Source organism: Triturus cristatus, chromosome 11, assembly GCF_964204655.1.
Source record: "Triturus cristatus chromosome 11, aTriCri1.1, whole genome shotgun sequence".
NCBI classification, from domain to species: Eukaryota; Metazoa; Chordata; class Amphibia; order Caudata; family Salamandridae; genus Triturus; species Triturus cristatus.
Window position 1 is genome coordinate 791,081,897 of NC_140594.1, and position 27,871 is coordinate 791,109,767.

The following is a 27,871-nucleotide window of genomic DNA, read 5'->3' on the forward strand; positions in this document are numbered from 1 at the left end:
GCTCTAAGTCCCAAGTGTCGGAGTCCACTCACCTGAATAGCCAGGTTCTGCGGGAGCGAAGATTCTCCACCCAATCCACTATTGGTTAACTCTCTACCCTCGAAAAAGACAAACAAGTGTTGGTGTTTCACTTTCATAAGGAAAGAAATTTGGGGAGTGAGGAAAAAGTGACAGGGAGATTGGTTTCTTTCTTCAGCCTCTGGGATGTTGAAGAAGTGGGCTCCTTCTCAGCTTGTCAGGAAGGCTGTGGTGCACTCAGCGAGATGATGGGTTTCCCCTGTGAGATATTCTTGGTGTCTGTCTATTGTGCACACATAGAGGTAATAGAGAGTTGTCAGAAATGGTACAACCTTCTCCACATTAACACTGCTCAAACACACTTCTTTCTACTCTACCAGACCAATAAGCAAAAGGGACTCACCCTAAGTGTGTATTCTATTATGACATAGAAGGTTCCTGAATGGTGTCTGTGACTAAGTACATATAGTTGCTAGAACCAGAAAGCCTCCAGGGTCCCGGAGAGAGAAGTTGCCACTGTGCTCTCTTGCTGAAAATCTAAAGTTGGGACTGTTGTCTATGTCACAATAAACAAATGATGTTGCTACTGTAGAGTCTAGTGCTTTATAAAGTCTCAGCGGGTTGCCACATATAAGTCTTGAACTTTCTTGAACTTTCAGGAAGTGTTAGGGATTTCAGTACAGCACACTGACCTTGGGAGCGCTGGTGAGTTCTTTCCTTGTAAACTTAGCTGTTCTTTGTCTTGATTTCTTTGTAGGAATGAAGCGCTGGGCTCGAAGCCGAAGATGAAGAGAACCACACCAGGACCAGGATCGGAGGAAATTGGCATAGGATGTGGACAGGAGTAGGACGCGGTCCTCTCTCTCCATGCAGAGCAGGAAACCAAGCCATAGTCAGTGAGTTAGTACTTATATACCACGACCAAAGATGGCCACCAAATCTCGCAAGCACTCAAGCTCTCGTGAGATTTCAAGCCTCGTCTCAAAGATTGTAGCATGGCTAAAAGGAGCAGGAAGTCGGCCTATAAAGGGTATGAAAGAAGGAATGTAGACTTGCAGGAAGGAGGGAGGACTTAGGGGGGCATTGGGAGCCCTGATGTTAGGAGCTGAAAACGTGTTGGAAGGGTGACTCATGGAGTGTGTCAAACAGAGTGGTGGAACATGGTGAGCAGGGTCTCACAGATATGGGCTCATACCTGACAGGCTAGGGTTTGTTCTGCTGACAACCACAAAGGCGGCGCTATTGCTAAAACCAAGTTTTGGATGTTGGCTATCTGGGCACCTTTAACACCACCACCAAGGGTCCAGGAATGGAGGGACACCAGTTTGGGGGTTAGGACTCACTGGGTCCAGGTGGGGGTTCAAGATGGTTGGTGCCTTTTCTAGCTCTGAAGCTCTGAATAGGAGGCCAGCCAACAAGCCTGTGGAGTCACTGTGGTAGTCCTGGTTTCAAGAAGGGGAACAGGGTTCAAGCAGCAGGGCACACCTCTGAGGGTTAAAGGCAGGCTTCAGGCAGCAAATACATCATCTTAAGTACACTACCAGGCCACAGCAGCAGGCAGTCCTATGAGAGTCCTTACATAGGTCCAGAAAGATCTAAAGAGTGGATCTGAGGGTCCTATGTTTATACCTGATCCCTTCTGTAAAGTAGAAAAACGTTCTAGATAATTCCCTTTGAAGTGCTCGGAGTTTCCTTCTTCCCCTGCCCTGGCTCCTGGCTGTCTGAATGAACAAGGCAGGGGTGAAAAGTCTTTTGAGTGAAGATAGAATTGAGCCTATTCAGTTGCAAGTGGGGTTGTGCCCAGCTCCCCCCACCCATCCTGGCAGTGATGGCCCAACCAGGCATACTTTATTCCTCCAGTGTTTGGCTGGGTGGGAGGAATAAATAAAGTACAATTGCCAACTACACCCAATCATGTGTCCCAGGAAGAGGCTGCAGGCTCCAAATAGGTAGGGCAGAAAAATGCAAACGTTCTAAAAGTGGCATTTCAATATTGTAACTTATAATCCGAATTTACCATTAAAGAGGGTTTTAAAAACAATTTCTCGGATACCAAACTTGAAGTGTTCACCTGTTTCCAATCAAAAGTTAGCACTTAATAATTATAAAAAGGCAACCCAATGTTATCCCATGGAGGAGGTAGCCCTCACAGTAGTGAAAGACGATTTTTTGAGTTTTTCACTGCCAGACAATCTAAAAATTAAAAGTGTAAGTCTAACTGTTTCATTACAATGCACCCTTCCCTTTGGGCTACCTAGATCCTACCTTAGAGGTGACTTCCATGCAATAAAACAGGAGTTTAAGGTTTGGAAAGGGGGTTATATTGTCAAATCACATTGGCCATGGCAGGTCTGAGGTATGTTCTGAGGGGCTCGTTAAGTGGGTGGCACAATAAGTGTTGCAAACCCACTAGTAATATTTAATTTACAGGCCCTGGGTATATGTATACCAATGTATTAGGGACTTATTAGATATGCCAATCAGGTGTAAGCCAATTTTGCCATGTAATAGGGAGTGAGCACCAGCACTTTAGCACTGGCTAGCAGTGATAAAGTGCCCAGAGCCTAAAGCCAACAAAAACAAAATAGGAGGTTGAAGGCAACAAGTTTGCGTGAAGGCTGACAGGTCTAACATGCTTGTTACATCTTCTTCGAGGAGGCATACAATTTTGGCACAAATCCTTGCCTCCCAAAGTCTGTTGATAGTGATTTGTGTTAAAACCCAAGAGTGATTGCATGGAGAGTTCCATGTAGAACCCATGGAACACGAAGTGATACAAAGCAGCACATATCGCAACTCTGCATTGCATGGGGAAATTACCGTAAATACAAATCCTGATTTCCTTTGGATAGTAAATCCCAGCATAGCACTTTGCATCAAGTGTAATTTGCAAAAGTAATGCAACCCTGGTGCTAAAGGTTAGTAAATCTGTGCCACTGTCTACTTTTTAGGGCATACAAATGCATTTTTCTGGTAATAGCAACTAATCGCACCTTAATGAATTATTGAATAAACTAATGGCTAGTTTTAGAGTGCAACCAATACTCAACTTTGGATGTCCTGGTGCTAGATCAAAACCACAAAGACAGCTATGTAGTTATAGAAATGGAATAAAGAGCCTGGATTTCAGCGGTCACTACAAGTTTGCTGAGAAAGACTCTAAGGATGCTTGCTCCAAAGTTTTGATGTGACATCCGAAAAGACCCTGGGGCATATCAGCAAGGGCCGGCAATAATTATCGCTAAGCGCACTTAGAGCTAGGATAATTATCGCCAGTTATCGTGGAATTTTATCGCTGAGATAGCGTGCTATCAGCAACGCTTATCTCATAGCGATAAAATTTCTCGTGCTAACAGCCAAAATCCAGCGATAATCTCACACATTATGGTGTTAGCTTGCTGATAAGGCAGGGCATGCTTAGCCATTATATCCACCTTACATTGGATATAATGGCTAAGTCAGGGTGAAAGCAGGTGTAAGGAAAGTAGCGTTAACTGTGGTTAGCATTAATTTTCTTATCGCTATGCCTATTAGCGATTCCCTTGATAATTGGAGAAATGTCAGTTAGCAACATTTCTCCTGTTATTTAGGGACGAAACGTCCACTTTGCATCTCATTAGAGATGCAAAGGTGGGCGTTATGGGTAAGGAAGCTAAAGCAAGGAATCACGTGTTAGCGTGACCTTGCTGATTAAGCGATAAAATTATCGCCGCTTTTCATCCGAAAACGGACGCTAAAGCGGCGATAATTTTGTATCGCCAGTTTGCTAATATGCCCCCCTGTCTCAAAGCCTGGTCCTGAGAGCCATGGATAATGAAAGTAAGGCTGCTGAAGAAGAATGCTCTATCCAGGAATTAGTGTAATGTCTGGAGAAATTTTTAAGAGAGCAGGAGCCTTTTCATTGATGGCAATGACAAATTCTCATAGACTTGTAACATTGAGAGCAAGCATGTCAATGAAGGAGAGCATCCTCAGTTAGTCAGGTGGGGTCCCAGCGTACACATCTCAGGAAACGTGGGTTAAAAAATAAACCCGGTATTTGTAAAGCGCCAACTAATCACCTTTAAGGGTCTCAAGGCGCTGGGGAGATTAAGCGAGCTATTGCCCAGAGTCACATGGTGCTCGGCTGTGCTGCTGTTGGCGCTGGGGATCGAGCCGTAAGCCTCGTGCTCTGGATGCAGCCTTCCTGGCCACTGCGCCACACCTCTTCCCAATGACTTGTTCTATCATTTGAATATGAGTTTCATGAAACATATATTTATAATTTAAAATTTGGCATGCCAGACAGGATTCAAAGGTTTATCCGAGAGCACATATGCCATGTTTTAAAGCAATTGCGACGATTTAAACAACTGCATCATGGTCTGCGCCGAAAAGAAATGTTTCATTACAACCTTGTCTATATCTGCACAACTTTGAATTATTTCCTCCTCAAGTACCACTTAGAAATGGCATATAAAACTTTCTCCCTTCTTTAAAATGTCAGTACATTTCCTAACATCCATTCTCCACAATATATGTTCGCGAACAGCCTCCAAAATAATTTCCTTGGGGGATCCCATGGTGATTATATTTTAGTATGAATTTGAAAGCTGAAGAAAACATCCAGCGGCTACAATTCAGTTTCTGGTTCCTCAAGCAGACTGTGGATGTGCAGCAGAAAGAGTTGTATTTATTCCCTGGTTAGCTGAGGCTGCAGCAGAAAGTGGGTGTTTTGTTTTCCCCATTGACAAAACAAACTTTCTAATTCCTCATTTAAATTCAATATGCAGAGCACATCAAATATTTAAAACTCATAAATCTGACAATATAAGCGTTCCCAAACATGCATGTCTGCTCTCTGATCAGTCATAACTTGTTGTTGCTGCTAGTTTTTCAATTCTGTAACCCTCCTTTCCCATTTAAGACTTCTTGTCAAAGATGCTTACATTCACCGCAAAGAGAAGAGAACATTGCTATGCGCTACTCAGTGTTGTTTACACACAGGTAAGGGGGGGGGGGTAGATTTAAAGTTGAGCAAACGTGGAACCGCTACCTAAAAGCAGTGGATTTGCCGTCTGCTTCAGTTAGACTGCATTGATGCCTAAAAAGGCTTGCCAGCCATTTTCTGCATCTACTAAACTAGATCAGGTCAACTATTATTTTCTATTCAGCATTTTAATTCAAACATTAAATAAATGATCCATATAGATACCGAAAAAGTAAGGTATCTCCAGCTAGTAGTGCACTGCACACCCCTCGGTGCCCTTGCATACTTATGTTAGTGCACCGAGGAGTTTAACTGGAGAAGATACCTCTCCGTGCCCTTACATACCTATGTATCCTCGAGTGCATTGCATACCCCTCGGTACAATAACATAAGTATGCAAGGGCACTGAGGGGTATGCACTGGAGTAGATACCCCTCCGTGCTCTTACATACCTATATAAGGGTACCGAGGGGTATGCACTGGAGTAGATACCCCTCAGTGCCCTTACATACCTATATAAGGGTACCGAGGGGTATGCACTGGAGTAGATACCCCTCTGGGCCCTTACATACGTATGCAAGGGCACCAAGGGGTATGCACTGTAGTAGATACCCCCCTGTGCCCTTACATACGTATGCCAGGGTACCGAGGGGTATGCACTGCGTTGGAGTGCACTGCACCGAAGGGTATGCACTGCACTGGAGTGCACTGCATACCCCTCGGTGCTTTTACATACTTATGTAAGGGTACTGAAGAGTATGCACTGCACATTGCGGTGCCCACTCAGCCCCTTGGAGGAATTTATATGTAGTTCCACGAATCTCCGTGAAATAATACTCTGCCAATTCTGCCCACTCCTAGTTTAAATGTGTCTCAGAAGACTGGCAATGGACCGGAGTGTAAGACTAAAAAAAAAAAAACGTCCAGGGTAGGGATGGCTTTTGAACCTCCACCAAGGATAGGACTTGATGCTAGTGCCCACTGGTTGGAAAGTGTGAGAACCCAGGCAGAGAAGACATTGCCAAGATGCTGCAGCCACACTGTATTTTATGGTGAAAGAGAGGGTCGCTTCTCTGGAGAGAGTACTGAAGGAGCAACTAGTGCTGGGGCCTTCTGGTACTGCTTTCTGGAAGAAGACTCAAATGCTACGGGAATATGGTAGCACCATCATTGTGAAATAAATATGGTTTACAAACATATTGCACCATTGGAGTTATTCATAGAAAGTCTACACCCAATGGAGCAATATTTTTGTAAGCAATATTTAGTCCACAAATGGGATCACTGACAGAATATCGACAATCAGAATATTGAGCTACAGAAATATTGATGTAGGAATATCGATGTCCTATCTACATAATGGTAAGTACAAAAATATAAATAAACAAATATCTTTGTTAAAAATATCGTTGTTAAAAATATTGTTTTTTTAATGTATAAGGAATATGTAAATTAAAGTAAATAACACCTATATCTAAAAAAAGAATAGTTAACAATATTTAAAAATCATTAAAATCAATTAAACATATATATGTATAAAATATATTATATATACTTACTTAATATTATAAATAAATAATTATTTTAATAACTTATAAATTGTTAAAAAGACATATACAAAATTATAAATACATATATATACATATACACCAATAATATAAATTACAATTAAAAAATATATATAACTAATTGAATCGTTACAAGGTTTTTAATCTTTTTTAAAATACATTTTACACTATATTACCTAAAACAGTAAAGAAAATAATGGAGAGTGGAGGGGATAAAATTACTATTCCCACTCCAGAGAGTGCAACAGTAGGGAAAGCATTGAATAGCGTAAGGGTAAAAATTACTATTCCCATTCCAGTGAGTGCTACAGTAGGGAAAGTGTTGGATAGCGTAGGAGTAAAAATTACTATTTCCACTCCAGAGTGTGCAAAAGTTAGGAAAGTGTTGGATAGCGAAGGGGTAAAAATTGCTATTCCTACTCCAGTGAGATCAACAGTAGGGAAAGTGTTGGATAGCGAAGGGGTAAAAATTACTATTCCCACTGCAGAGAGTGAAACAGTAGGGAAAGTGTTGGATAGCGTAGGGGTAAAAATGACTATTCCCACTCCAGTGAGTGCAACAGTAAGGAAAGTTTTGGATAGCGGAGGGGTACAAATTACTATTCCCACTCGAGTGAGTGTAACAGTAGGGAAAGTATTGGATAGCGGAGATATACAAATTACTATTCCCACTCCAGAGAGTGCAACAGTAGGGAAAGTGTTGGATAGCTGAGGGTTACAATTTATATACTTATCAATTAAATACTTATTCAAAACAAATAACCAATTAATAATTAATTGTTTATAAATTAATTATAAATACTAATAAATAAACATTAATAATTACTTTTTAATAATTAATTTACTTCCCACCCTATTCCCCTATTAACACACAACCCACTCCTAAAAAAACACAAATAATATAATTATCAATAACTTAACAAATATTAATTAATAACCAATTGTTTATCACGTAATAATAAATTATTTATAAATACTGCTAAATAAATATTAATAATTACTTTATTAAAATTAAATTACTTCCCATCCTATAAACCCCTATAAACCCACAACCCACTCTTAAAAAAATAACACAATTATTACAATTATGTATTAATTAAATAATATTAATTAATAACCAATTAATAATTAATTAATAATACATTCATTATAAATACCAATACATAAATATTAATAATTACATTATTATAATAAAATTACTTACCACCTTATTCCCCTATAAACCTACAACCCTCTCCTTAAAAACTTAAACATTTTATAGAATTATCTATTAAGTAATTAATATTAATTATTAACCAATTAATATTTAATTAATAATACATTAATTATAAATACTAATAAATAAACATTAATAATTACGTTATTATAATTAAATTACTTCCCATCCTATTCCAATATAAACCCACTACCCACTACAGAACTAAATTACATAAAATTAATTTAAATAAAAATATTTACTGCCAAAAATATAACACATACATTAAACAAAATAGACTTATATCAAAATATTACCTCACATACTTTTAACACACATACTAAAATACAGAACAGTAATATAAACATCGATATTATTAACAACGATATTTTAACAAACGATATTACTGTCTTCGATATAAAAAAAACTATATTTCTTACCTTACTGTCGATATTCTGTACCACGATATTCTTTCGGTCGATATTCTTGACCTACGATACTTAAAACTCGATATTATGGCAGGTCGAAATAAAAATCTCGATATTCTGTCTGTTCACCCCACAAATGTATGCCATACGATATTTTATTATCATTATGTTGAAATTCTGATAAACAACCTGTAGCAAGTCAGTCTGACAAAGAGAGAGGGCGAGAAGAGTTGAGCATCCTCTACAAAGTAAAAGAAGAAGGGTGTGCAAGAAAACACCAGACTTTATTTCAACACCAACAAGGTCTGCATATTAGCAGAGGATTATGATGAACAGTGGCATCCTATAATGAACACCATGGAGCAGAGAACTGAGTTAAGGAAAGAAGAATATGGGACATCCGATGCATGATTTAAGAGCAGGAGAGCAAAAAGAGATTGAGGCAAGAGAGGTAAAAGAAATGAGCGTGGAAGACGGATTATTGACCAGGAATGGAATTCACTGGTTTTAAGGGCAGCACATCAAAGAGGGGTGCACTTCCAATAATAAAGGGCGCTCAGATGGGACCTTGTGCTTGGCCTAAAAAGGGATTTGAATGTTAATCCTGAAAGCTCAAGCATGACTCCTTTCAGTGCAAAGAAATCCACCGCTTGTGCATAGGTTTTTAGATGTAGAGGGAGAGGAGCTGGTAGACTAATTTTGACAAAAGGCATCTCCTTCTTTTAGTTGGACAGCTGGAGGGAATAGTTGGCAAACAGGATAGCCTGGGCACATAGTGAGGTGCTCAGTATCTATTTAAAATTGAATGGTGCATACTGGTTAAAGCATGTGGCATAGGAGTCGGAATAGCGAACAGTGAAGTCGTCTGCAAAGAAACTTGAGAGGAAGAATAAGATAAGATATTGGTAAGAAAGCACCTAAACTGATGCCAGTGCACATTTAGAACCAAGCTAAAAAAACATAGGGGGCTATGCACTAAAACCTTTTGAGCGTGTGAAGAAGTACTCCTGTAAGTCTACATCACATATTCACTAATGTAAGTCAGAAAGGCCAGATATATCTGCCTATGCCTCTCTAATCTCCTGCAGAATTCTCCACCATGTGCACTTCGCCCATGTACATCTATATATTAGGTATACAATTGGGTGCCGCAAGGGTAAGTGGCTGGAAAATGGCGAATTTCTACTTCAAATTGGAAGGAGGAAAGGGGAAAGTAAGGAGGGGCTCAAAGAGGGACATGCAAATAGAAAAACACACCTGCAAAAGTATGTCAGTTGCTGTTCGGTAGAACTATAGCTCAAACAAGCTAAAACCTACCTCAGCCACAACGTGGAGTAACCATCACACATGCACATTCACAGGTGATGCAAGGGAATCAAATACTATACAATGGAAGCAGACAATATTGCAACCAGCATAAAATCCTACACTTTAGACTTTGCATACAGCCATACACATTTTATTGTACAAATATAAAAACATTTAAACAAAATCATTAACATAAAAACACTCAAATAACTTTATAATTGGCAGACATCTAATAAATCATAAGGGCAGATTTAATAATCTTTAACACAGCTCAAAGCAGCAAGCCACCTTGCTGAACTGCATGAAAGGGCGGGAATGCGCCATACTTACCATTAAACAGCACATTTCTGTTCTCACCAAGTGCTGGTGTAGTTTTGGCTGCCTAACGCCAACACTGTCACCCTTGGTCATGTTGCAAGGGCATCTGTGTTGTTGGCAGCATTGTTTTTGTGCAGCTTTCTGCACAAAAACAATCATGAGAGGCATTTTTCCCTTTCTATGTGTCCTACAGAAGGCAGCACACACTAGAAAGAGGAAAAAACGAGGAGAAATACGGATATTTCCCCTCGTTATGCCTCACCTGGTGAGGTGTAGCAATTTCAGGGCTACCACTATTGGCAAATCTGGGGATGCACCAAAATCCATAATTGGATACGCGGGAACACCCACGCTCCACCCATGGAAGGCCTTCTTGGGGCAGAGTAATGCACGGTAGTAATTTGGGGTGCATTGCGTTACTCTAGATCTATCAAATCATGGATGGCCAGGCGCGGTGGCCCTGTGTGGCTTGATAATTGTCACTTAGGTTTTGCGTCGTGCCCCCTTGTGTGGCGCAATGGCGATGCAAAACATTAACCAATATGGACCATAATGTATAAATGTTACCATTACAGGTGTATATACATGGAATAATACAATGATGTGAATTGTTAATGAATTATTAACAAAACACTTGACTCACCTCACATTTAACACTAACATACCATATTGCATGTCCCAAGCAAACACAAATCATGCACACAATGACTCCCAACAAAACTGTAGCTGATGTCTGGCTCCACTCATCTTGCAGCACGAGGGAAAGTTATGTAGAACTTCATATGATTTATATCCACCAAATGTAGTTCTACATAACTTACCATCACATTTTCAGTTGTATGTGTGCCCCCTTCATGTAAGGGGGTGGGGTCATGTACACTTAGTACTATCAAATACCTGCCCTGAGTTGCTGAATCGCATTTAGGCTGAGATTTATCTCTCGATATAGGCATAAATCTATATGTGCAGTGATCTCTGCACATATGGATTTACCTTAGTGACTAAGGCTCATAATATTGAGATGATTATCAATATGTAGTTTACGATATGTGGAGCAGTTGAAGAACATTGTAGCTGCATGCCATTCTTTAGGGAGCATTCCTCAGGACCAATAGTATTAAAAAGATAACAGACGTGTCGCTTAGATCGGTAACAAAATGTTGCAAGGTTGGAGTGCACCAGAAGTAAGAAAAAGTTTTCAGAAGATTTTTAGTCAATGTGAAACATCATTCCAGCATCACCAAAAGACTGGAGAAGGGGTAGTTAAGCAAATGGGAGCAAGAAGATCACTGAAGGGCAAGTGCTGCCCTGAGGGAAGGGTGGTTGGGTATCTGAAACAATGCAGACTTTTGAAAGGCAGGTGGGAGCATTCCAAGGCCCCCCATTCCGTAGGTAGTAGTACGGTTGGTCCAGATTGCACTTTTGATCTCTGCACTTGCCCAACCCAAATTTGAGTTTACCAGCTCTGCCTCCCCAGCTCTTAAAGTTTGATCAGATGTTCCGCCACCAAATAAAGACCTCTCATGATCACGTGAAGCAGTACCAACTGGGAACACCACTGCACACGGCTGATAATTGAGCCGTTAGTGGGGTTTTTTCTTAAGTATTTTTCGACCACATGATGGTGCTTTTCTCTTTGGCAAAGGGTGCGTGCATGTACCCTCAAACTTTGTAAAATGGTTACCTGAGATTATTTATTAGTGTGTTATAGAGGTGGAGGCTAGTGCCTTTCTAAATAGAATTTTTATCAACATCTGTAATGGCCTTTAGAGTAAAATGCCCTTTAGGTTAGAGATCTGCTGTGTATTGCAAAATTGATTATTTTTCTTATAAAGCAGTGCCTCCCTTTCACCTTTAATTGTTTCTCCTTGCCAGCCTGACATTTTTTCTCATCATTTGTATTGATCTGAGTAAGGTGGAATCCACTTATGGATTACAGGGTTTGGCCACTGTCACCAGAAGCCTCATGTGTCATTCCTTTGTCTCAAGTCTTTGATCTAACTTAGATGCAGGAACTTTGAGCAAGAAGAATGAAAAGAATGAAAACACTCACCCATGAATCTCATCTATGATTCTCCTCTGTCTCTCTTTCTTACTTTGTTTTCTGGCTCAAAGAAAATATACTCAATAAAGAGAGAGAAGCCCCACGTACCAAAGGGACAGGGCGTTAGTTAGACAAAGAAGAATATAAACCCCCTTTGGTAACCAAATAAAAAAAATGTTCAACCAATCATCTCAAATGTACCACAAAACATTAAAATCAATCATACAAAAAACCATATGCCTATATTTGCAATGCCACAAGACAACCACTGACTAATAATGGAATACCACCTATTTTTGTAATCAGTACCTGGTCCCCAAGGACTTTTTAAGATCCTAAATAATAATAGTTTGCTTCCTGTGATTCATCATAACGTTTTCTTTTACAACTAAAACATTTTTCAAATATGCTATTTCAGTTTATAAAAAAAGATATGTGAATATTCCCACATTGCATTCCATATAGTAAAGTTTTAGTTTTTATATAAAGGGTAACAACCCTATATATTTAATGAATGAGACAGTAGACATTTTAGGGGTCCATTCATAACAGTAATTGTGCCTATATAGGAGTAGATACTCCACTCCAAAATGGCCACCATAAAGCGATGGCCATATGGCTGGTCCTTCTTGTAACACATGACAGGAACGTAGGGGGTTGGACCATGTTCATTTACAAGGGATATTATTCTGCATGATTCGCTCTAACTTTGTATACTAATTTTCATGAAATTCTGTTTATTGTCAATAATGTTATATCAGTGTGCAAATAATAGGTATGAGATTATATCCGCACCCGAATTTATTATAATTTTAAGATTCATATTGGTGTCTTATATAAAAAGTGCCACTTTAAATTTAACCTATGGACGTGGAGACACTTTAGGTGCCACATATAGTATCAATCATGCCTATATAGGAGTAGAAACTCCATTCCAATATGGCCGCCATGAAACAATGGGCTTATGGCTTGTTTCTTTTGAAACATGTGACAGGAACTCGGGGGGTTGTCCATCCTCAGCAGTGATATTTAAACCCAGGATGCGGCCAGCGCATGATCTACAACACCAGCAGATCGGACGCACGGATGCCGAATGACTGGAAAACACTATAGGTGAGAGCATGGTGCACTGCCCTGACCTTTACACCATTTTGGAAAAAGGGAATATTGGTAGTAGGCCCCAACGACCCTAAATATTGATCTTATATTGGTTATCCAGGATCTAAATGCTTTTGGGAGATTGTTGGTCCCACAGTTTGAGATCCTGCAATATCCACTCACAAGGAGGGACAGTGCAAACAGATTGCCTTGGAATCCTAAGACACAATTGAATAGGTAAGGCTATATTGTGATTCATGCTCAGTTTTCTTCTTAGTAGCCAAACAACAATGTTTGTTATGTGATGTTTCTTAGGGTAATTGCCAAGTAACGCACTGCGGTGAGCTTACAGCTGTGCAAACTTCGTAAACTTTGTATTTAATACAAGCTGTAATTCTACCAATTAGGTAACAGTCCTGACACTGGACTAGAAGGACTATTTACTGCTGTAGGATACTCACCACAGTTGTGTGGGTGAGTTGCTATCTTGATATATAAAATAGAACACTGGTAGAGTGCTGGTATATAAATATGAATGAATGGGCTTAATGAATAATTGGATTGGTTGAATTGAACAAATGTGCAGGACACAATGGCTATTTGCATCATCAATAACAGGCAAACATGTATGAGAGCAATCACATTTTGTTGATTTGGTGTTTGCACTAGTTATATTTGTTAGTGCCACAACACACTGCTTTGGCGATGTGACAATCCTCTGTGTCTTTTTATATCTTCACTGTGGGAGTTCCTAATACTGGGAGAAATAAATGAACTGATCATTTCAGTTCTATGTGTATAGCTAGTAATGACTGTTTATTTACACATAGGTATTTGTTTGAAGATTTTAAAAAGAGAGGAACATTATATTTGTGTTGATAGAGGTGGCTATTACTCTGCGAACACCACCGAAATCTGTTGACGCCTAGGATAAACAAAATCAAGGGTACCGGCCTGCCATTGTGATAAAAACACTTGGATTGCATACATGTCTGGCTTTTGAGTTATTTCTGACCTGGATTAGTCTACAAACCATTATTAAGTGTACTGTTGTATTTGCTGTCTGTCTCTCTCTTCCCTTGTTTTATCCTTCTTTTAGACAATATTTTTAATTGTTTTTAACAAGTGAATACAGTGTGTGTACTATTTGTAGGATCCATATATGTGATATAATATTGGTTTTTGATATTTGATGAATTTTTGTATCTCCCTCGTGATTAATTGATATGCTGTCTATAAAATACATGACACTGTATAATGTCCTTATATGTAGGCAGGAAGGGCAGTGGCAGAACAATGACGAAACACAGCTGTAACAAGGGAGCAGGGTCACGGACTTGGACAATGGATGCAAGGAGGAGGGGGGCAGGAGCAGCAAGCTAGGGTGGAGGCAGCATAATGCCAGTCCAAGCCCCGCATTCAACCCCAGTGCATTGCAATGGGCATCTTACTTAACATTAAAGAATTAGAAATTCACAGACAAAAACAAAGGTTACAGGGATGTTATAGTTGGGAAATAGAATTTGAAAAAGCCAAAAAGCCAAATGTTACAGTGATGTTATAGTTAGGCTCAGATTTTACTCGTACAAAACCAGTGAAATTCAGCAGTTAGAGCTACCTGATCTAACTATAGCTTACACCCCTGCAATGCACTGTATATGATTTCACATATTACATCACTCATGACAAGGTCAGTGACATCACTCATGACATCTCAAATTACATCACTGTTGACATCACAGATGACATCATCCAGTGACTGGGAGTGTTTTATAAAAGTTTATGAGTGTTAATCACATATATACTAAGGTACGATACTTTGTGTACTACTAATGAGTAATCTTTTTCTAATATATATTATCTGAGTGGCAGTCTGTGTGTATCCGTGTATGATTGGATGTCTGAGTGGCTGTGTAGGTGTGTGAGTTGGTGTGTGAGTGGCTGTATGGCTGCATACGTGGATGTGAGTACTTGTATGGGTGAATAATTGTGTGTGAGCAACTGTATGGGTGTGGGAGTGATTGTGTGACTGGTTGCACTGATGAGTGAATGGGTGTATGAGGGACTGTATGGGTGAGTGAGTGTGTGTGTAAGTGACTCTTTGGATGAGTGAGTGGATATGTGAGTGTATTAGTGAGTAAGCGCCTGTATGAGTGGCTGTATGGGTGAATGAGTGATTGTGTGAGTGCCTGTACGGGTTTGTGACTGTATATGTGAGTGACTGTATGGGTGACTAGGTGGCCGTATGAGTGACTGCATGGGTGTGTGTAACTGGCAGTAATGGTGACTGAGTAGCTGTTTGAGTGGGTGTTTGGTTAATTGATTGGTTATGTGAGTGACTGTATTTGAGAGTGAGTGTCTATTTGAGTGGCTGTATGGGTGAATGATTAAACTTGTGAGTGTTTGTATGGGTGTTTGAGTGGGTGTGTGAGTGGCTGTATGGGTGTGTGAGTGACTGTAATGGTGAGTGAGTAGGTGTCTGAATGGCTGTATGAGTGAGTGACTGAGTGTGTAAGTGGCTGTATTGGAGAGTGATTGTCTGTGTGAATGACTGTATGGATGAGTGAGCAGATGTGTAAGTGTTTTGTATGGATGTGTGAGTGGAGGGAGTGTTAAGAGGCTGTATGGGTGAGTGAGCGGGTGTGAGAGTGGCTATATAGGTCAATATGTGGGTGTGTGAGTAGTGGTATGGGTGAGTGTGTGGCTGTGTGAGTGGATGAGTGACTGGCTGTATGAGTAGCCGTATGGGTGAGTGAGTGGTTGTGTGAGTGGCTGAATGAGTGAGTAGATGCATGAGTGGCTCTATGGATGAGTGAGTGGTTGTGTGAGTACTTCTATGGGTCTTTGAAAGGGTATGTGAATGGTTGTGTGGATGTGTGAGAGGGTGTACAGGAGGTTGTGTAGGATTGTGAGTGGGTGTGTGATTTGTTCTGTGGATGATGTCACCAGTGACTTCATCAGTGATGACACTGTCAATGTCATTAGTAATGTAATATAGGAGGTCATAAGATGTACATTGCGGGGGTGTAAGTTATAGGTATATATATTTCCTCGTACTTACTGGAGTTGCACTGGTTACCAGTAAAAAAGAGAGTTTTTTTGCCAGGGCCACAGTATTTGTCTGTCACACCACAGAGGTATTGTCCAGCTAGGATGCTCTTTCAAGTGAGGCCCGGTTGATGGCAGTATCTTACTTTAAGCGAGTCAAGATAGGGGGTCAACTTTGATTGTACAAACTATAAAAACCTGGAATGTTTTACTATATCAACTTAGAGGCCTGCAGCAAGAAATAGGCTTTCATAAAAAGGCTTAAAGTGCATCTGTTTAGAACATAATACATTCTCTTCTCCTGAGGTTACCTGATCGATGTAATATGTTCCCAAAATGATCTAGCCCAACACAGCATAAGGATCTCGAGTCCTGTTTCTTGTGCACAAAAATGTCCTTAATGCATCAAGCATGAGGCAGAGGTGTAACGCAAAAAGATGTGGCCCTCCTGAAGGATGTGATGAGAGGCCCGTGAGTCTTTCATAACTCATAGATCTTCAGTGGCCCTGGGTTGAATGGGAACCCCCTTAACAGCTGGCCTCCCTTGTTTCAGGGGTTGCAGGAGCCTGCACTACACCACTAGCATGAGGAAAATGTGTCTGAAAGACGTGATTATACCGCTTGCTTTATTGCACTAAGTAAATCTGAAATTCATGGGGTGTGGAACATCCAGGGCTTGAAGTGGGTCGGGTCTCACCGGAGGTGAGCACCGGCAGTGTTTTAAATAAGGCCTCGAAACGGGTCTCTATCGGGCTCTGTTTGTGCCCTGGCACAGGCGGTCTGATTTTTTGCGGACTGCAGTGACAGCATGCCCCACGATGTGTGCACACTCACACTGGTTCCTGACTTGTTATAGGTATGATGTTACATGTTGTATCATATAGCTGGCTGCAATGACAGAAGCAGCAAAATAAAAATCTGCAGCACACTATGCTAAGCCACGCCCTTAATTACACCGATCACCCCCTTTGAGAGACCCCCCAGTTTCTTCATCCCACTTAAAGCCCTGGGTACATCCCTCTGAGGCATTGCTTCAGGGGACTCGGGGCCAAGGTGTAGGTATTCACATGATCAGTGAAGAACATCCAATTCATCTTTCAATGGTTATAAGCAACATTTTCCAAAATTGTCATAATCGAATGTCGCGTTGAATGCTCGCTCTGTCATGCATAAAATCGCATTTGTCCTGATAGTTAATAATCAGGTATATTTGGCCCTGTTTTTGGCTGATCAGTGTGAAGCAGATGACATCTTTCAGTAAAGTAGATCAAGAAAACTTCGTAATGCCATGTTAACTAAAAAAAACGATTTCGACATGTTGGCAAGTAAATTACCTCATATTGATCACAATGCAGGAATCATCGGTGTAAGTGAAGTTAAACATTCGCTTCCAAATGTTGAAGCATTCCGCTTCGCAGAAGTACCAAACTTTTTAGATTTAATTTCATGTCTTTAAATATATCTTTTAATAACTGTCTTGAGATATGCTCATTTACGTCTGTGCTGTGATTAGGCCTGGGCTAAAAATCCGTTCCGCTCGCGGAAATTGCGATAATTTGACATTTTCGCGTTCCGCGGAGAGCGCGAAAATGTCAAAATTTCCGCAATCCGTATTTTACGGGAAATTTTTTGCTTGCTCGCGCTGTAAAATAATACATTCTTGCGTGCGCGCGATCGCCTTACCTGAATCCCCGCGTTCGCCGACAAGATTTCCCGATCCGGTCGCGTTCTCCACAAGATGTTGGATTGTTGGTAGCCATTTGCGCTGTCTCGCGACAGTTCGCGCCCGCAGTAACATCATTCGTCGCGCGATCACGTCTTTCTTCTCGTGATCATGCACCGCGAGACAAGTGAAAACAAGATGGCCGCGCCCACAAGCAACCGCATGGGTAAGTTGGCGAGCCGCGACCACGCAAAACATACAGCGAACGGGCGGGAAAAAAACTTCCGCATCTTCGCGATATTTCCTCGTGTTTGCGGAGATTTTTAACATTTTCGCGATAATTTGCCAAAGTGAATTTCGCAAATTCTGCCCACCCCTAGCTGTGATGGCAAATATGAGTGGAAATTAGGGAACCGGAGGTTAAATAAAATGTACACTAGTCATTTGGCAATCAATGTTTTTTTTTTTTTTGTAAATATTTTTATTGAAATTAAGACATAAAACAGTACACATTGGCATCAGAGTCAGTAGAGTACTTGTCCAGTGCGAGTAGAAGGAAACATCCATGACATGGCGAAAGAGAGTGGGCGCCATCTGGCTTCGCAATACAGTGTTTATCACATTGCGTCGAGCAAGTACGTATCTTCTAATCGTGGTCACTTAAGTCTGAGTCTGAGGTGTCTCTTGGGGGTTCACATATATTCCCTCTATAAGCATTCCACCCACCCCAGACCTGGGTCCATTTTTTGGGGCAGCCTCTGTGTATGTAGACAGTTTTTTCGACCACCATTGTGGAGTCCATATCTCGGGACCATTGGACGAGGGTTGGAGCTTGGCTAGAGCCCCACATTTGAGCTATATTGCGCTTCGCTAACATAAGCCCCAGTGTTACCCAAAGTTGTGCGATTCTGTGGAGATCAGTCGGTTCCCAGACGTTGAGGAGACACCTCCGCGGCTCCGGGAGTGTCGGGACCTTGGTCACCTGGGAGAGTGTGCGCAGAATTCCCTTCCAGTACTGGGTTATGACCGGACATTCCCACAGGGTATGTATGAGGGTGCCCTCCATCCCACACTGTCTAAGGCATAGCGGGGAGTCGATTTGGTTAAGTTTAAACAGGAGTGTACGAGTGTAGTATGTGCGGTGCAGAATTTTAAGTTGGACCAGCCGCAGTCTGGATGAGACGCCCGCCTCCCTAGGGGAGGAAAGCGCCGCCTGCCAGTCCGTTTCATCAAACTCCCCCAGCTCAGCCTCCCATCGGTTTTTAAGAGCCTCGAAAGGATCTGGCCGGTTGTTTATCAGCTTCCGGTATGTTAGGGAGGTCGCCCTCTGAGTCAGGTGTTCCGTGAGGAGCCGATCCTCCAGCGGCGATGACTCCGGAAGTCGAGTCCCCGGCGGGACCGCCGCCTGGAGTGCGTGACGGATTTGCATATACCTGAACTCCTCAGTGGCAGCCAGGTCAAAATCTGCTTGTAGTTGTGTAAATGTGACCATTTCTCCCTTCTTCCAAAGGTCACCCACCCTGGAGATGCCAATGAGGTCCCATTGATAGAACCCCTTAGTGGTACGGAGCACCCCCAACTGTTTTGCCTCCCATAATGGCGTAGCTTGGGTGATTTTCCCGGCCCAGCCCAGAGTCCGCTGCGCCGTAAACCATAGCTGGAGTGTGTGCGTCGTGGGGCCTGGAGGGCATCGGCCCCTTTTATGGTTGTAGAGCGCCCCCATGACCCCCTCAGCCCCCAGCAGGTGCCGATCCATACGATATGCCGGGTCATCCCTTGACACATGCAACCACTGGTTTATCACCGTGAGCTGCGCTGCCCAATAGTACAGTCGTATGTCTGGGAGGGCTATCCCACCGTCGTACCACCCCCTGGTGAGCTTGTGGAGTGCTATCCGCGGCGTCTTGTCCTCCCAGAGTAGGCTGGTGACTTCTGCATTGACGGCGGCGAAGTATGTTGGGGGCACCGGGAAGGGGGTTTTCTGAAGTATATACAGAAATCTAGGGAGAGCCATCATTTTGAAGAGGGCGGCCCTTCCCAGCAGCGTCAAGGGCAAGGAGCGCCAATGTTTGACATCGCTTCGAAACCGAAGCAGAGGCTGCGTCAGATTTTCAGCTATAAAGCGGTCCCTATCAGCTGTCACATAGATTCCCAGGTATTTGAACCCGTCCGTCACCACCCGAATCGCACAATCCCGCGGGAGCCTAGGCGGGGAGCCGCGGAGCATGTAGAGAATGGACTTTTCCCAGTTAATCTCGTAGCCCGATACGCTCCCGTAAGACGCACAGATATCCAGGAGACAAACGATCGAGCGGGCTGGGGAGGCTAAGTACAACAGGATGTCGTCAGCGTAGAGGGAAATGCGATCCTCCCACCCCACTGTCCACCTTAGTCCCCGGATCACCGGGTCCTGCCGCAGCCACGCCGCCAGCGGCTCCAGAGCCAAAGCAAAAAGGAGCGGGGAAAGAGGGCATCCCTGTCGCGTCCCCCGCCCCAACGGGAAGGGGTCTGAAATATGGCCATTAACCACCACCTGTGCCAGCGGCTCGGTATACAGAAGCTGAATCCAAGCGCACATCTTGGGGCCGAATCCTACGTGGCGAAGGACGGCGAAGAGGAACGGCCATTCCACCCGGTCAAACGCCATTCGTGCATCCAGCGAGAGGATGGCTGCGTCCTCCTCTATCAATGCGCGGCGCGCAAGAATTCCGTGGAGCCGCCGTAGATTTAGGGCGGTATTCCGGCGCGGCATAAATCCCGATTGGTCTGGGTGTATTAGGGTTGTGAGGCAGGGCTGCAGTCTTGTCGCCAGCACCTTCGCCAGAATTTTTGCCTCCGCATTCAGCAATGAGATTGGGCGATAGGAGGCGCACTCATGCGCTGGCTTAGTAGGCTTCGGAATGGCCACTATGGTAGCCACTCTCTGGTCCGGGGGGAGTATCCCTGTCGACAGGCTGTCAGTGTACATGGCCAGTAGATGCGGGACTACCTGGGCAGCGTTCAATTTATAGAATTCTACCGGAATACCATTTGGGCCCATAGCCTTCCCGGCACGGAGAGCGAGTATTGCCAACGTGAGCTCTTCTGCCTTCAGGTCTGCCTCTAGGGCCTCTACTTCCAACGGGGCCAGTCGCGGCATCGCGATGTCCCGGAGGAAGGCCTCATTTTCTGCCACCGTGGACGAGGCCTCCGGCGTATATACCGTCTTGTAGTGCGCCGCGAAGGCCTCTACGATTTGCCGCGGCTCAGACGTGTAGTCTCCCGATTCCAGCCTGATCCGTGCCACCCAGCGCGAGGCCCGTTCCCGTCTCTCAAGCCATGCCAACAGTTTGCCCGCCTTGTCTCCCAGCTCGTAGACAGTATGTCGGGCAGCCGTCTGTTTGGATCGTGCGCCTTCCATAAGATAGGAGCGATATTCCTGCTGCGCCAAATGGGCACTATGTGTAGTGCCATCGTCGGTATGCGTGACCTGGTTTGCCTCCGCCTCTGCCACCCCCTGCTCAAGCCTATGTTCCTCAAGCTGCTGGGTCCTCTTATGGTCTGTAATCATGGAAATTGCCTGTCCACGAAGGACTGTTTTGTACGCCTCCCACCGTGTCACAGGGCCTATCTCAGGGTCCTTGTTTTCCGCGAAATAATGTTTGGTCGTCGCCTGAAGGGCTTTGCGGATTTTGGGGATTTTAAGGTATCCCGGATAAATTGGGAATATTCTGCGGTGACATGGGGTAGAGAGTGTGAATGTGATTACTACCGGAGAGTGGTCCGAGATGCCCCTGGGTAAATGGGAAACGTCAGTCACGCCTCAAAACCCCATGGGTGACGCGAAGATATAGTCTATGCGGGAAAGGGTGTTGTGAGCCCCCAAGTGAAAGGTGTATTGTCGGTCTTCAGGGCATTGGGCCCTCCAGGTGTCTATGAGGCCGAGCGCCTCCGTGAATTCTCGCAGTTTGGGGGTTGCGCTACTGTGGTCTCTAAAGGATGACCTGTCCAGTAGCGGGTTCATCGTTGCGTTAAAATCCCCGCCCAGAATGAGTTCCCCCGGTGGTAATGTCAGCAGGAAGTCCCCCAATGCCCGGAGCGTATCCTGGTGGAGTGTTGGCGGGACGTAGATGGTTACCAAATTATATACTCTACCCTCCCATTGGCAGGTGAGCGCCGCGAATCGGCCCTGTTCCCCCCGACGGGAGTCAACTAAAATCAGCGGGGAGCGCTTGTTTACCAATATGCCAACCCCGCGGGACCCAGAGGTGAATTCTGAATGTATCGCCATCTTAAACCCCCATCTGTCCAGTGCTTTCGTGGTCGTGCCGACCAGGTGCGTTTCTTGTAGGAGTGCCACCGCCGGCCCCTTGCGCCTGAGATACTGTAGGACAAGCCCACGTTTGATCTTATCTCCCAGCCCGTTCACGTTCCATGATAGAATTGTAAGTGTGGGACTGTGTTGCCTAGCCTGTTCCCCTGTGGAGCCGACGGTGGCCTCTAAGGCGGTATTATGTGACTCTCTCGCCATGTGCGGTGGTGACAAGTAGCAGTTTCCGCGCAACTCCTCCTGGAACTATAACAAGTCTGAGGTGCAAAGCATGCCAATGTGTGGTAACTGAACCTTGAACCAAACACAAACCAACATTCCCAAAACGTCCCTGCCCCCCCTCCCTCCTCCCTGCCTCCCTGCCCAGCGGATTTAAAACTACCCGCCACCCCAACTTAGCAGAGTGCTTGGTTCCCATAACTGTCTACTTGCGTGCTGGGGAATGGCTGCCCAGTGCCCTTCGTCCGATCCCCACACCATGTGTGTGTCCCTTAGGAAACCGGTTAGCAGCATGTTGCAGAGTACGTGGACAATGACTGCGACACCCCCTTATTGTCCGAGTCCGCAATGAGTGTCTCAACCCATGGGGGAGCCGCCGGCTTTCAGCTGTAGAAGATCGTGGAGGCCGTGGCGGCCACAGCTACGTGATGTGGTGACTGTCTCCTGCGGCCTAGGGTCCTCCAGTTTTTCCAGGGGAGGCAGAATGGCCTCGGTGGGTGCGCCCCGTCCGGCCCGATGCCTCCGCCGGGCGCCAGCCCTCCAGCCACTCCGTGGCCTCTGTCGGTGTGGCAAAGAACCATGTGCGCCCCTCCGCCTCCACCCGGAGCTTCGCCGGGTATAGCATCGCGTATTTGAGTTCTCGAGCGCGCAGCTCCGCTTTGACCGCGAGGAAGTCTCGGCGTTGCCGCGACACTGTCGCTGTGTAGTCCGGGTAGAGGGCTACCGTGCAGTTGTCAACCCGCAGCGGGGGGGCGGTACGTGCCGCCTGGAGGATAGCGTCTCTATCTCGGAAGTTGAAGATACGGGCCAGGATTGGGCGTGGGGGGGCCCCCGGCTTCGGCCTCCCCCCAGGCACCCGGTGCGCTCTTTCGACCGAGAAGAAGTTTGAAAGTCCGCGCGGCTGCAGTTGTTCCGTGATAAGCTTTTCCACGAAGAGGTCGAGTGCCGGCCCCCGCTCACTTTCAGGCACACCCACGACGCGGACGTTGTTCCGTCTCGACCTGCCCTCCTGGTCATCCAGCTTGTCCATAAGTTGTTTCTGGACCTGCTCCAGCGACTGTATGCGTTTTCTGCTCTCGGCCGCGTCTTTAGTGAGGGTTGAGGTAGTCGTTTCGACCTCGGACAGTCTCGTGTTGATTTTGGCGACGTCAGCCCTCAACAGCGTCACGTCTGTGGAGATCGTGCCAATGGAGGTTTGCATCTGCGTCAGTGTGGCCATAACATCTGCCAGGGTGATCTCTTTGGCCTTGTCCGGGGGGGGGGAGGTTGGCCGGTCTTTCTGAAAGGCATATTTGTCGAGCCGGGCCTGCGCTCCCCCACGCTGGCCCTTACCCCCCATAGTGGCCCGCGATGTGCGGCCTGCGGGGGGTCGGCCCTCTTTCCGTCTCGGTATCGTGCAGGCCTCAGATCCCCAGTTGTCTCCTTACCAGGTGGGTGAGCGCACACCTCGCGCCGCCAGTGTCCGCCGCGTCAGGCCGCAAGTCTCAGGCAAGGCCGGCGCCTTATGCTGCAAGGCCACCCTCCACTCCGGGACATGCAGGGGGGGTTTCTCCTCCCGGGGGCCGCGCCGCGGATGTGTCACCTGCCTTCTGTTGCCAGCGTCCTTCTACGGCTCCGACTGCCCCCAGTGTCGCTAGTGATCAGATTGGTTTTTGGCGCCTCGTCACTGCGCTCAGTGTGTCACCTGCCGTGCTGTAATGGCTCCGCGCTAGTACAACGTCGTCTCCGCTGGGCGGGCCGGTCGCCTTTGATGTCGGGGGGGGGGGGAAACACGGCTCCGGTGCTGTCTGTCCGCTGGTATGCCTGCTCCCGACGCGGCGCGCCTCTGCTCTGGGCGCACACGCCTCTGGCTGCCGGTCCGGTCCTCCGACGCACCGCTGGGTCAGGTGGCCAGCACTCGAGGCCCCGGCGCCTCCTCCTCAGATAGGCCCGGCGCCCGCAGCGAGGCAGCCGGGCGGGCTAGACGCGGCGCTTCGTGCGTTTCCGCCGATCGCCGGAGCTGCGGGTGTGCAGGGGGCTTTGTCGCGTCTGTGGTGCCGGTTAAAGGGACAGGATGGGTGCCGGATAGTGGTGAGAACGGGCGCTGGGCTCCGGAGCCGCACTAGGTTGCGGCCATGTTCGTCGGCTGCAAGCCACGCCCGCCGCAATCAATGTTTTTAACAGCAAGCAAATAGGCCAGTCTACGGTAACTTGATTGCATGGTATTCTTCCTGTTCATGTTGAATTAGTCCCCATTTTTGAACAGAGACTTGCAATCCACAGGAAAAACTCTGCAGTAATATATTAACAGATCAGAGAGTTCTACATTTAGTACAGAGTCAATCAATCAATAAAAGTAATTGATAGTCATCTTTCCTTGGATGCCCTCAACATCCGAGCCGTGTAATTTCTTTCCTATGATTTTTATTGGTGTAAACAGACTTACAGACTTACAAAAGTCATACAGTTAAGGTTATTGCACATTGTAGAAAAACTGATCTAATACAAACTCTTCTTTCATACTTCATGCCATCATTTAAAAAAACGAAATCATAAAAGTCATCTCTGTGCATGAGTTTGAGGAGAAAAATTCACTGTTATGCACGGTGCACATCAGCTGGAGTAATACTTCTGCTTGTCCATGGTAAGGATTAGGGGCAAATTCAGTGGCACACAAATTACAAGTGCACGACTGGAGATAATAATTCCCAAAAATATGATTCTACTGAAATGAGAGAATGATTGTATGGTTAGGGATTTTATATAGCACTTACTTCACTGACGAGGCGAAGCACTTTGTGGATAGATAGCATGCTCCTCTGTTGAAGTCCTTTGTGAGGCCTGTGCTAGTGATTAGTCAGGCATAGTGATTGTAGTTAGTCATGCTGTTTCCATTCTGTGCCACGCAGATATACTTCTTCTAATGCAGATTAAAGTGAGTTTGTGTTGGTTCCAATGTCATGCTTATTTCACGTACTTGAGTTAGTAGGGTATTTGGTATGTTATGTTTTTTTGTTTGAATTTTTTTATTAGGGTTTTGCATAAAACATTCCATAATGGACATCAAATATATCATTGACGAACCACTTTTTACATCATTGTAAGGTATCATTCCTGTTTACAAAGGGTGATTGATTTGGTATGTTATGTTATGTTATGTTAAAAGATTTATAGGACATGGCTGCCCCAGCGATCAGGCATCCCAGCGCTAAAAAAACAGGACACAGGTGTTTTAGGTTAATGAATTTAGAGACTGTAAATTAGTTCCAGAAGAGCCAGATTTTTATGGACTTTCTATAGGCCAGATGGTTCTCGATATTTCTGATGGACACAGGCAAAGAGTTCCATAGTGTATCTGCCAGTGCTTTGAAAGAGCAACCTCCGGCTCATGCTCTATTGACTAGGGGGATGCATGCTAAGGGCCCGATTCACAGAACTAACTTAAGACAAAATCCTAAACTTACTACCATTTTCGTATTCACAGAAGGCACTTACTCATTTTGGTATTCACAGAAGACACTTACACACTTCGGTATTCACAGAAGTTAGGAGTCCTAACTTTAGGACTCCTAAATGCCTTCTGTGAATACCGAAAGTCTTAAAATTAGGATTTTTCTCAGTTTAGGAGTTCTAAAGTTAGGACTCCTAACTTTACTACTACTAAACTGAGAACATCCTAATTTTAAGGCTTTTGGTATTCACAGAAGGCATTTAGGAGTCCTAAAGTTAGGAGTCCTAACTTTACTACTACTAAATTGAGAAAACTCCTAATTTTAAGACTTTCGGTATTCACAGAAGGCATTTAGGAGTCGTAAAGTTAGGAGTCCTAACTATACTACTACTAAACTGAGAAAAATCCTAATTTTAAGGCTTTTGCTATTCACAGAAGGCATTTAGGTGTTCTAAAGTTAGGAGTCCTAACTTTACTACTACTAAATTGAGAAAAATCCTAATTTTAAGACATTCGGTATTCACAGAAGGCATTTAGGAGTCCTAAAGTTAGGAGTCCTAAGTATACTACTACTAAACTGAGAAAAATCCTAATTTTAAGACTTTCGGTATTCACAGAAGGCATTTAGGAGTCCTAAAGTTAGGACTCCTAACTTCTGTGAATACCGAAATGAGTAAGTGCCTTCTGTGAATACCACAATGAGTAAGTGCCTTCTGTGAATACCAAAATGGTAGTAAGATTAGGATTTTGTCTTAAGTTAGTTCTGTGAATCGGGCCCTAAGTGCTGATCCGCTGAGCGCAACATGCGTCGTAGTGACTGTGCCGCACTATTAGTAAGTTAAAGTTGTCTTGCTATTTGAAGTCATGCACATTAATAATGTATTGTGATGCCATTATTCTTAGGATAACACTCTGTTATACAGAGTATTAAAAGATGTTCTTTCATCTGATGAGTATAAAGTTTCAAGCTGTAGCTTAGAATAGAGTTTTATGAGTGAAATTATGCAACAGGTTTCACAATTTAATACATTGCTGTAAGAATATTTCAGAGGACTCCCATAGTACAATCCTCCCAATCAATGCAGAATAGCCTTTAATGGTCATATGTACCTATTGTTGAGTGGTTAGTGTTATTTCAATTGTCTCAACTATGGCTGACATAATTGAGAATGAGGTTTTGTTGTCTTTTCCTTCGTTTCTGTTTGATGCTGGAAAGTTGTCTTCTATACTCAGGTGTGAGTTCCTTTTAAGAATTTTCCTAGTAATAAATTGTATTCTATCAGTCCCATCTGTAAGAAATTGGGTTACTATTTGAGGGGCTGAAACCCTACTCCAGCAGCAACCATAACTCCTGTCAGAGTGCAGTCACAAGCAACCCCAAATTAATCTGTGCTTAACCCTCTGGTAGCTTGGCACAAAGCAATCAGGCTTAACTTAGAGGCAAGTTGTAAAGTATTTATGCAGGATTTCAGACAGTAATAAAGTGAAAACACCACACAAAGAACTCCCTCGCCAATTCAGAAAAATAGAGTAAAATTGAAAAAATTATTAGAAGCCAACACAACAAAAATCCAATCAGTAGCAATAGACATATGTCATGTTAAGGGTTTAGGTAAAAATAGTGCTAAGAAGCACAAAGCTCCAACTGTAGTTGTCAGGTCACGCTAGACTGAGACAAAGTCACAAACTCAAACAGATCTCAATGGAGTGCTTTCCAGATACAGGGACCAAGTTAGACCTACTGACAAAGTACCTTAATTCCTGGTTGCGTAACGGTGTGAAATCCCTCATAAAGGATCCGTTGCACAGTGATGGTTCCAGGGGGCTTCAGAATGCGATGCAGATTCTTGCATTGAGGAGGCAACGCACCGCGGTGGTTCAGAGGAGCTGTGGAGCTGTGATGCGAGGTCCTGCTTAAAGGATGACACATAGCTGCAGTACTAAGGAGCTGTGAGGCTGAAATGCTAAGTCCTGCATCTGGGATGCATAGCACCGTGGTGATTCTGATGCAGTACTGTGAGGTGATGTCATGCTGAGTTTGATTTGCCCATAGCATCACAGATGGGCTGGCAGAACACCTTCAGGCCAACTTCCAAGGGTCAGGACTGGGGTGGTACCACTTTGGAGGCAGGTCTCACAGCAGACATAGTCTAGGTGCTGGGGTCAAGGTGATTGGAGCCTTTTCTGTCCCTGATGCTCTGAACAGGAGGCCAGCCAACTAGCCCTTGTAGTCATTCTGTTGATCATGGGTTTAAG